Source organism: Myotis brandtii, unplaced genomic scaffold (assembly GCF_000412655.1).
Source record: "Myotis brandtii unplaced genomic scaffold, ASM41265v1 scaffold237, whole genome shotgun sequence".
In the NCBI taxonomy this organism is placed as follows: Eukaryota; Metazoa; Chordata; class Mammalia; order Chiroptera; family Vespertilionidae; genus Myotis; species Myotis brandtii.
Genome location: NW_005358943.1, coordinates 2100309 through 2112016, shown reverse-complemented (window position 1 = coordinate 2112016; position 11708 = coordinate 2100309). Strand labels below are relative to the sequence as shown.

Sequence of the window (11708 nt, the reverse complement as noted above, 5' to 3'; positions counted from 1 at the left end):
TAAAAAATTTTAGAACACTGAAAAAGAGCTTTATTTTATTGGAAAAGCTGCATTGGCTCCACCTTTATGGACTATAAATATATATGTTTCTTTCATCTAATTTTGTCTTTTGGGCTTAAAGGATTTAAGTATCAATGTATAGCAAATATACAAAAGTTTTCTTGCCCCAAACATAAATTCTAATCAAGAAAAAAAATATATTTTCCTAGAACAGAGATATTCAATTGGTGTGCCATGGCAGGCACACTGCTGTGCCGCAAAAATTTTTAAACATGAAATACCTGACGTTTCAGTCAGGGGGACACCGGCCTCTTTTCCCTTAGATTGTCAAAGAAAGAAAATGACAACAGCCAAAACATAATAGCCATCCTGTGTAAGTGAATCAAAATTATACATTTTTTCTTTGTTAGATTGGCAAAAGTGTAATTTTTTGGTGAGCCACAGAATGTAGTTAGTTTATGCTTGCCATGACATGGAAAAGGTTGGAAATTGCTGTCCTACAAGAATGGGAGGGTCCAGCACCCAGATAAGAGCCCAGTTAGTATAAGGGAGTCGCAGCAACATCTTGTGGCCCCCGAAGAACCCGGCAGCAGACCCTCCCTTTGTTCATCACAAGCACCGCAGAGAATAACAATATCAATTACCAAATACTGGTAGAACTTTCTAGAGCCAAAAAAAAAAATGTCAGTGCAACTTGTTTTTAGATGATCTCTATAGTACATATGTAAGACAACTCCAGTACAGATTAATGCTTGAAATATTTATAGGAGTAAAAAGAGCATGCCTGAACTAAACAACTGAATTGTAACTTTAAAAAGGAACTCAAGTGTTGGATTGAAATAGCTCTAAATAGCTCTGCTGGCATAGCTCAGTGGTTGAGCTTCGACCTATGAACCAGGAGGTCACTTGTTCCATTCCCTGTCAGGACACAGATCAGTGGTTGAGCTTTGACCTATGAACCAAGAGGTCACTTGTTCCATTCCCTGTCAGGACACAGGTTGCTGCTCAATCCCTAGTAGGGGGTGTGCAGGAGGCACCTGATAAATTCAGTGGTTGAGCTTTGACCTATGAACCAAGAGGTCACTTGTTCCATTCCCTGTCAGGACACAGGTTGCTGCTCAATCCCTAGTAGGGGGTGTGCAGGAGGCATTTGATAAATTATTCTCTCTCATCATTGATGTTTCTCTCTCTTTCTCCCCCTCTCCCTTCCTCTCTGACATCAATAAAAATGTATTTAAAAATAGTTCTAAATATATTTTTATTTACTTAGCATCAGCTTCTTAGAATTTTTATATAGAACATGAAAAAAAAACTACGAAAACTGGGTTCATTTTTGAGTCTCAAATTTTATTAATAATTCACTTCAGAAATGTAATTTTAAAACAAGAATATATTAATTTAGTTCAAAATCAAAAACATTTAATTCATTGATCCCTTACCTCATGTGAACATCTTGCCACTTACTGTGTGGAAAAGATGAATGGCAAACAATCATTGCATTAAAGGTGTATGTATTCCATTAGGTGATTAAGCATAATGTAATTTTAATAAAATATGATAAATGGAACTGGTATTAAAATGTAAGGGTAAAACAGGTGGAAAACACTAAAGCAATCAATGTATTTAGGAAAAGATGCTCTGGAGGAAGTGCTGTCTAAGTTCAAGAGTCAAATTCAAGTAAAGAAAGTTAGAAGAACCGTTGAAGCAGAGGGCAAAATCCAGTGTGTCATACAAGAGGAAAACCTGCAAGTATATTAACAATTGAACTCTAAATTGGGAGGCAGTTTTATTCTGATTAACAAAAGTTCAGTAAATAAAAATTACATCTGTATGCCATGCAGGACTTAGCCAATTATAACCAAATCTCACTGGAGAAATAAAGCTGGAGACGATTTTTAGTTATTTTTAAAGTTGTGTTGTAACTTTCAGATCATAATGTCAGGTTAGATTTTTTACATAGAAATGAAATAAATATATTGTTTAACAGGTCCTTTGAAAATGGCAAAGAGTTTAATAATTAAAGACCTTTCCCTTTTATTATTTTTGATCCTTTATTTTTCTACATTTCAAAATGAGTACCCTTTAGTGAGCTTTAATGTATATTTTTAACATTTATCTCAGATTTTTAGCTCCAACTCTTAACTTGGCACATAAAGCATATCTCAATATCTGAAATATAAACATTTTTGCTACTTTTTCACTAAGAAAATGTTAGTGTAAATTAAGTGGGTTAATGGATCTTCTTTTAGTTTATCATCACACTCAATCTCAGGATACCCAGCAGACTTTTTAAAATAATATGAAATATAACATTGAGACACTTTTCTAATCCCTTTACTTATAATAGCTCCTGCAACACTCACCCTATCTCTAGTTACTATTGTCTTCATTTTGGAAATAAATAATCTGAGGCACAGAGAAGATAAATAGTTTTCCCAACTTCACATCAATAGTCACGCAACACTCTGCTCTAAATCCTTGGATTTCAAATACGGAGTGTTGCTGCCTCTGAGCATCCAATCTAATTTTATGAAGAGAATAAATTAAAGCATAATAAAAGAGTTTATATAAATATTTCCTAATTGATTTCAATACCATCTCAGATTAAACTTAATAGATACCTTATATTTTTGAACCTCATTAAATTACCTAGGTTTCAGAGGACTAATTACTGTTTATTAAGGAAGCAACACCAGATTACATCGTATTCAATGACCAAACAAACAACTGGATACTTTTCTTGATGTTTTTCACTTGTTCAGAAGCGTTGGAAGCACTTAGAATTACTGCAATGGGTTGTGTGGGAAGAACATATTTTTATTTCAGTTACACTCCCCTAAATATAAGATTTCCATTCAGAGGACTTTAGCAAGGCAATGAATTTAGCCAAGGGTGTAACAGCAGTTCATTGCTATAACAGAGGAGAAAACATAAGTCAATACAGCCAAAAAGATCAGCATCTTAAAATGAATGATGATAGCTGATGAATCAATTCTGCCTATTACCATGTTATAGTAATAATAGAGGAAAAGGATACTTAGAGTTGAAGGCCAGTAAATATGGAGCAAATAAACTAAAATGGTATAACAAAGTGCACCATCAACCTATGGAATATACTACTACAGAATGTAATATCATTGAATAATGTGGATAGATTCTTCAAACATTAAGGCAATTCTATGACCATAGACCACATTTATCTTCATATAAGTTAAAAAGATGGTAATCAAATTGCATGCTTCTGGAAGGAAAGTGATTGCCTATTAGATATCATTTTGGATAATGTTTTTATTTGGTTTCTTCTGAATTATAAGCTGGTACAGGGAGGATATAAATTGCTTTTTAGTCATTGGTATTTCTTGCTTTTTTCACTTTGTGGAATTTATCTCATAATATTTTGTACTGCAATTATTTGTTCACATAGTAAGTATTTTAAATCCTCAAATTCTTGATTCCTTAATGGTGAGAACTATGTTTATTTCACGCATGTTTTCCAAATAGCTAATGAAGTGAATTACATATGACAAGGGATCAAATAATATATGTTATGTGTTCATTTCTCTTAGGGAAAGAATGTGCTCTTAGAAAGATAAATCATTTTAACATTCTTCTGAAATGTTGCTTAGAAAGAGAGAATATTTATGCCATCTATATTTAGTTATAAGCAACATAATTAATAAGATATATTATAGAGTATTAATGTTTCATAGCTCTTATTACTTTATGATTTTTTCCAGAGATAGAGAGTAGGTATTATCTTTACCAATTTACAGAAGGGAACACTGAGAACTAGTATAATTGAAAGTAAATACAAGAACCCAAGAAATCAAGTTTCTTAATTTCTAACCCATGTTCTTCCTGTGCAGCAGTTTGTAGACTCAATAATTTATTTAATGCCAAGCACTGAAGTATATCATCAAAATAAGTAAATGGACTCTCACAAAGAAACCTTAATTTCTTTCATCATATTTTCAGCATTGTGCTTCCTATTTTATTAGTACAAAATCTGCTTGGACATTTAGACGCAGGTTTTGGGGAGAAATATGTGAAGAAGCACCAATATTACTAGGAAGAGTGACCTGGCTGTGTCATATTAAAATGCTTAGTTGTATAATATAGACTGAGTAGGTAATAAGGAAACAATTAAAAACTTTTTTTCTTGCAGATGTATATGTGCAAATAAATAGTAAGAATTTGCAAGACTATTGGGAAAAAGCAACTCTTTTCTCTATAAACAATAGAGCCTTGTGTTTTTAATGTTTGAGAGGAGAAGCTAAGCTGGCAGCCAGTGATTACCTGATCACACTGAAAAACATGCTTGAATATCCTATTGCCCACATAGCACCTCACCTAGAACATGGAATTGATATTTCAAACTTCACATGTCCCAAACCACTGCTATTTCATCCCAAGCCTCCTCTGTCCAGTTCTCATGCTTCTATTAAATAGCATTTCCATATTTTCAGTAGCTCAGATCTAAAACCTTGGATTAATCTTCATCTTCTCATTCTCTCAAATGCTACATAAAATCCATTAGTAGATTCCTGCAGCTCCTCTTTCCAAATTAGAATGGAATCTGACCTCATTGCACTTGGACAAGGCACCAGCCCAATTTAAGCCCCACTATTCATCACCTGAACCATTGCAGTAACCTCCTAAATGGTCTCCCTGCCTCCTGCTTCTCATTCTTCTCATTTTAGCAGCCAGAATTATCCTTTTATAATAAAAGACAGATCATGTTAATACCCTGAACTAAGCCTACCCTTGGCTTTCTATCTCATTTATAATAAAATTCAAAGACTATATTTTTCATGGCCCTACATGATTACATTTTCAACTTTAGTTCCTATCATACATTTCCTCTCTTACTTTGACCCTTCTATGTTGCTCTCTCTGATATTTTGCAAAAATACCTAGCATGCTCACTTTTATGCTTCTATCCTAGATATTCACAAAGCTGATTTCCCATTCTGATCAGATGTCACCTCCTCAGAGAAGTCTTGCATGATTATCTATCTATATATAAAAGCCTAACGACCGGCCGACCAGCTGACCAATAGCTATGATGCGCACTGACCACCAGGGGGCAGATGCTCAACACAGGAGCTGCTGAGCTGAGGTGACTTGGCAGCTGCAGTTCTTGGGTGACGCACCCAGAACCAGAGAGAAGGGAGCCCACAGGGTGCTTCTCAACACAGGAGCTGCTGAGCTGAGGTGACTTGGCAGCTGCAGTTCTTGGGTGACGCACCCAGAACCAGAGAGAAGGGAGCCCAATTCAGGGTGCTTTACTTGAGAACTGCCCTCTCACAATCCAGGACCCCTTGGGGGATGTGGGAGAGCCAGTTTCGGCCAATCCCCGCAGGCCAGGCCAAGGAACCCCACTGGTGCATGAATTCATGCACCTGGCCTCTAGTTCTTATATAAAGAAGGAGCCCTGGTCTCGGTAATGCCATTTATTTCTACCTACATTGTATTTCATATTGATTTGTTCCTTGTCTCAGTTCCTCTCCAGAATGGAGTATCCATGAGCACAGGAATGTAATCCAGTGTAATACCTCTAATAGTAAGAATAATAACTGTCACCTAGTAGGAATTCTGTATATATTGAATGAACTAATGGATATTATTTTTATGTCAAATATGTTTAAAGAATGAATATATTGCTTGCTAAACTCAGTTCAATCAATTTAAAATTTAAATGCATGCACATACAGTACCTGCAGGTGCTCCTAATTTGATGTTTAATTGGATAAGTGGCAGTTTAACTGGGAGGAAAAAGCAATATAGCAGGGTAAGGAAAGAGAAATGGAAAGATGGGTAAATGAGACACTAAAAGAACAGAAACTCAAGGAAAATATGAAAGAAAAGAAAACAAATGAAAAGAAGGCAAATCATTACACTAACACTCATTAGAAAAAGTAGTGCCTATGGGGTCAATGAGTAAAATGAGATAAATTTGTGAACAAAGTGTGGCTGTACTTGATAACAAGTGGATATTGGGTTGTATCAGTGGGACAAAGAAACAGGCAACCTGGACTGTAGCACGCTCGTTAAGATGTGTTCCTTACAGTGATTTTCGTCTGGCCTGTCTCACCAAGGCACCCTTTCTAAAGCAAATGAGAGCAGGATAGCTAGCAGTGTTAAATGACTCTGGCTCCTTAACTCCGCGCAAATTCTTAACAAGGATAGTTTTTCAGTCCCGTAAGTCAAATCGTGACATCTCTTTAAACTCATACATATTATTTCCCTGGTGCCAGAAGTTGATGTGCCATGGAAAGATGGCCTACAGCTACGCTGTATAAAGCTGGGGGTGGAAAATAAAGCACACATTGTTCCTCCAGTTGTCAGGCATTCTCTTTATAACTAACCCAGGCTGTCCCCCTCTTCATTCTGTTTGTTCTGACAAGTTTGCATGTCAGGCCATCTATTCCCTTTCAGAGTGCTGTGTTGATAAAGTGCTTGGTCATTCTAAAAGTCCTGGAGAGCTCATCAGTACAGGGTTTTCACCGAACTAGCTGCTTACACAATTTTTCAAGGCAAGTCAGCAAAGCTTAAGCGCATAGCCATTGCCGGAGTGCAGCTTCAATGAATCGAGCAGGCAGTTGTTCTGGGGGCCGATTGTAACCTGTATTCTATCAAATAGGCTCAGTGTGTTGACGTACTTATAATTTTACCACTTGAATCCTAGGCAGAAGTCTGAAATCACCTTTCTATTTTTGATGTTTAAAAAGTGCCATCATCACAACTAAATTCCATTTTTTGAACTTCATTAGACTCTTGATGTTATCAAGACATACCTCCAGGAAAGTACTTTCCCCGCAACAGAAGATGAGTTGAAAAAATGTATTGGCTAAAGATGCTGTGTGATTTGCTAGACTCATTTCTGAATATCAGCCTGATTGCTCATGATTCAACTGCCTCAGCAAAATGACTATGTATTTTAACCCAGGGACCTTTGATCTCTTGCAAATACTCAAATCTGAGACTAATGCTCCTTGGACATGAAGATTCTACAGTATAACAACCTATGTATATCTCAATCCATCTTGTTTCCTGGAATAGTGTGGACTGTATTAAGCTAAATCGAGAAAAGTGGAAACCAGTTATCAATAAAAAATTAGTGAAAACTAAAGCATTCAATTTTAGGTCAAGATCACACAAAGTCAAATAGAGACTTGGAAATAATTTGATGAGAAAATTATTTGATGAATTTTACTACTGTAGGTGACATAGGAAATTACTATGGTTAACCATCTCAACTCTTATTTAATTTACCTTATTATGAAAGGTTCATAATTAAACTTTGGTTCCAAAATTATTTACATAATTTGTTCTTAGAAATCTAGATTTAAAATAATTTATGTGTACACAAGTAAATCTTTAAAATTATTTCTAGATGACAATTCATAAAAATTATATGGCCATATGCTTTAAGCATCTAAGGTTATACAGATTGAGAATAGAACATTTTGACACTTTCCAAAGATATTGAGAAGATGATTATACTAGCCAATTGGTTCTGTTTTCCATTTTAAAAAGAAAAATTAACATGGAAAATTTTTCTTGCAAAAAAATTCTTTTAAAAAACAAAATACCTCTATTGGTTGCACATATGATCCAATTACACACTATATGTTACTTCATTTTTGGTTATTCATGTTAACCTTTTGGGAAAATATAATCATTCATGAAACAATAACATACACATTTCTTAAAAATAATAGGATAGAGGTAGAGTAGTCAATTGAGTTTTAGATGTCTAAAAATGTCTCCTCAATCTTTCCTGTTTTAACTGATGGAACTGTAAGGGAATCAGCGAGATTATTGAAAGATTCACTAGCTATACACTCAATAATGTACAATTAACATTCTCAGAGGTTATGTGGTGTTGGCCTTCCAGTATTAGAGACTTTTTAAATCATTTCTTTTTATAAGAAAGATCTCTATGCTTGTCTAAAATTAGATGCTAAATAGATAATAGTAATATATAAACCAATAGTACACTTGTAGGAAAAGCTTTAAATTTAATAACATCTGCTGCAACTGAAGAAAGACATCAGCCCTAATTTCCTATGAGATCTAGACCAATTTAATCTTTTGCAGTGAGAACAAAATTCCTTTCATTCATTCACTTATCCATTTTGTTTAGTAAATATTTCTACTAACCTGACCTTACCCCCATGGCAGTTGTATGGTTTTGAACAAGTCATTTAACATCTATGATCCTCTATTTTCTTATTAGTGAAAGTGGGCATAAGTATAATGATTCCACATAATTGTTTTTTTTAGGATTAAATGAGTTAATTCATATAAAACACTTGGAAGATCTCCTGAGAGTTGGAAAACATTTAATCGATGTATTAATATTTTAAAAAGCATATAGTATGTGCCTGAACCTACAAGAGACACTGAGGCTATAAAAGTAAGTAATAAAGACAGAGTTTCTGCCATCATATAGATTAACATTTCGTGGTTAAGATAGACAGTAGCTAGGCATATACACATACCATGTACAATTATGATTGTGCTGAGTGATATAAAGAAGTGCAAGCTTCTATGAGAGTTATAATAGGAAAACTTGTCATAATACAAATGAATAGAGTTGTTTTGATTTTTTCAGTGACAAAGGAAAGAGAGTGGGCAACGTATTTTCAATAGGAGAAGCTTAGTTAGTACCAGAAGGCCTTCAATAATTGTTATTACTCAAAAATCAGTATCTACAAATGCAGACATTCTCCATTGTTCAGTTCACTGAGGGAGATATTTGAACTGCAGCTAATAAGCGTACATGAAAACACTCCGTCCCTTCCTGAAGAAACGCTCAGCATACCTGGAGAATGTAGTCACAGGCACAGCACTTGAATAAGAGATCCAGAGAGCTGAAGCAAAAGCAGCATTTCCCACAAATATCCCGGATAAGTTCAGCCTTCTGTGGAAGCCGAATTATCCATTCTCAGGCCAAGTCTAAGTGAGCAGTGTGCATTATGCAATGGGTTTCGGTGAACATGAGAGGCATCAATTTGTTCAGGCTAAAACCCACAGGGTCTGCAGATAGATGACTTCCAGTCTTCTCAGCATTTTTTGAAGAGGCAGACTTGTGAAAGAGTCTCTGGGCTCCTCATGATCCTCCAAAGTAGAAGCAAGACATAGCATTCCACAAATTTGACATACAATATTGGTTTTCCCAAATTAGGAAGAATTCCTACTAGTGGCTGAGCATGACAGAAACAACATAGAATATGGGAGACTGTTTCCATTATTCCCTTAGCTGGTATTTTCCAAATTTTTTGAAGATAAATATTCCCTGACACTCTTATTAAATATTAGAGGCCCAGTGCATGAAATCATGCACAGGTGGGGTCCAGCTGGCCTGGTCCCAGTGGCGGTGGAGCAGTGCCGGACCTGTTGGGAGAAGGAGATGGCAGCCGGCTGGGGGGAGTGGCTTCAGGCGATTGGCCAGCAGGCCCTGCCCCGGATTGTGAAGCAGGAGCCGATTGGGGGTCAGCTGCCGGGGGTGGAGCCAGCTGGAGGAGGGACAATGGGCCGATTGAGGTTGGGGGGTCGATTGGGGGCCAGCGGCCTGGGAGAGGGGCCATGGGTGGTTGGCCGACTGGCCCTGCACCTGATCAGAGTGGGGGAGTCAATCAGGGGCAGAGCTGGCTGGGGGGAGGAGCTGCAGGCCAATCAGGGTGGTGGGGGCCCATTGTGTGTGGGGCCAGCCAGGGAGAAGTGCTGCAGGAGGTTGGCCAGCCATCTCCACCCCCTATTGGGGTGGGGAGGTCTATCAGGGGCGATCAGGGTGGGTCGATCAGGGTGGGGTGGGCTGATCGAAGGGGCGGGGCAGTCAGGGGGAGGGGCCACAGGAGGTTGGCCCCCTGGCCTACTCCCCTCCATGGGGTTGGTTCGCTGGCTGCAGTAGGTGTCATAGCGACTGGTCATTCCGGTCATTACGGCTTTCGGGTCGCTGGCTTTTTATATATATAGATGTAGTTTTCCAGACAACTACCATGAAGATTTTAACTCACTGGATCTGTAGCAGAACCCAGCATTTTGGATTTTAGAAAGTATCCCAATTTGCCTGGCTGGCATGGCTCAGTGATTGAGCATCGACCTATGAACCAGGAGGTCATGGGTTCAATTCCCAGTCAGGGCACACCCCTAGGTTGCAGACTTGATCCCCAGTGTGGTGCATGCAGGAGGCAGCGAATGTGTGATTTTCTCTCATCACTGATGTTTCTTTCTCTCCCTCTCCCTTCCTCTCTGAAATCAAGAATTTTTTTTAAAGTATCCTAATTAAATCATATCATAAGGAAATATTAGGGAAAACTCCATTTAACTATGCTGGCTATGGTTAATAAATTGGTAGTAGAGATTGGTATCTAAAGTCAGAGAATATATTTTATATTTTGTCTAATAAATAATGTGAGATAAAATGCTTGAAGTTTTTGTTACACAATGTGAATTTCTTTTCTCTTAACAAATTCTCTCTTTATATTCATAAAGTTGCAAGTTTAAGAACTCCAGGATACTCTTATAGAGAGACCAGTATAGAAAAGATTGTGGTGCCTACAATGAGCATCATTGTTTATAGATTTCTATTAAAGTGTTCTCCCCATTTAAAAAAAAATTCACTAAGCCTGTACATTGAGCAGGCATAAACATTTTCTTATACCAAAATTTATTCATACAATATACATCAATGAAGAAATGTATGTTTAATCATTGTCTTCATATACGTTTGCAATTTACTCCATTTTTGTTGAAAACTTTGAACTGGTTCAGCTAACATCTTTCTCTACTCTTACAACTGAGAATCTTAGAGATTGGTCAGCATCCTTAGGCATAAATGAGTTATACACCTGTTACTCAGAAGTAAGAACCTGTTATTCCTGAAGTAACCGCCTAAGCCTTTTAGTCATTGTGTTCATTAATACTGTTTTGACTTTTCAATTGGAACTCTTAAAAATCTGTTGGAGAACATTTTTAGAGTTTTACAAGATTTCAACTGTAGGACTCTCTCAATATAGTGATATATACAATTAAATTTCACCAAACACCTTAAAAACTCAAGTGAGTGTTCCCATGTCTCTCCTTTATTTCAGGTTATAAACTAAGTGCCTAAGTATAGTAGGTTCTTTTGTGTCCATTAGAGTAAATCATACACTACCATGTTTTTTTTATTGAGGTGCTTTCATTTTTTAATCTTTGCTGTTTTTAAAAAATCTATATTGGAAAAAAGGATGTGAATGAAGCAATGAAATAAACTTTTTCACAATGTTTTAATATTTTCGTTTTCATTTCTCTTCAGAGTTTGGTCTAACTGGGGTTAGGTTTCCATCTCAATAGGTCTGCACACCTATGCTAATTCAGCTTTGCCTTAAGTACCATAGATATCAAAAGTATCTCCTGCTGCTCAAGTATATTGCACTCTTCATTAAAGATTAAAAGGTATATGTGCAAGGTATTGAGCACCCATGTGGGTTTCACAGTCTTCAGGAAAATCACTTGTTTTTCCATGACTATTCCTTGCAGGCCAGTCCAAAGCTTCCGCCAATGTGCCCCTCTCTCTTTTTCTGTCTCAATTATTTTACTAAAAACATCATTCTTAATGGTATAGCAATATGTTTTAATGTCAAATACCTCAAAGAGTATTTTTATTTTAATTAAATTATTCTAATAAATTTTGTTTGCTAAATTTATGAAAAGGT

The 11708-nt window shown here is 36.7% G+C and overlaps 1 long non-coding RNA gene across 1 annotated transcript; it reads left to right on the top strand.

Annotated features, from left to right (window-relative positions):
• Nucleotides 1-326: 326 nt before the first annotated feature.
• On the top strand, nt 327-10665 carry LOC106726186. Its single transcript, XR_001362204.1, has 3 exons — nt 327-405; nt 1912-1915; nt 10650-10665. It is a non-coding gene; the product is annotated as an uncharacterized LOC106726186 (long non-coding RNA).
• The last annotated feature ends 1043 nt before the right edge of the window (nt 10666-11708 follow it).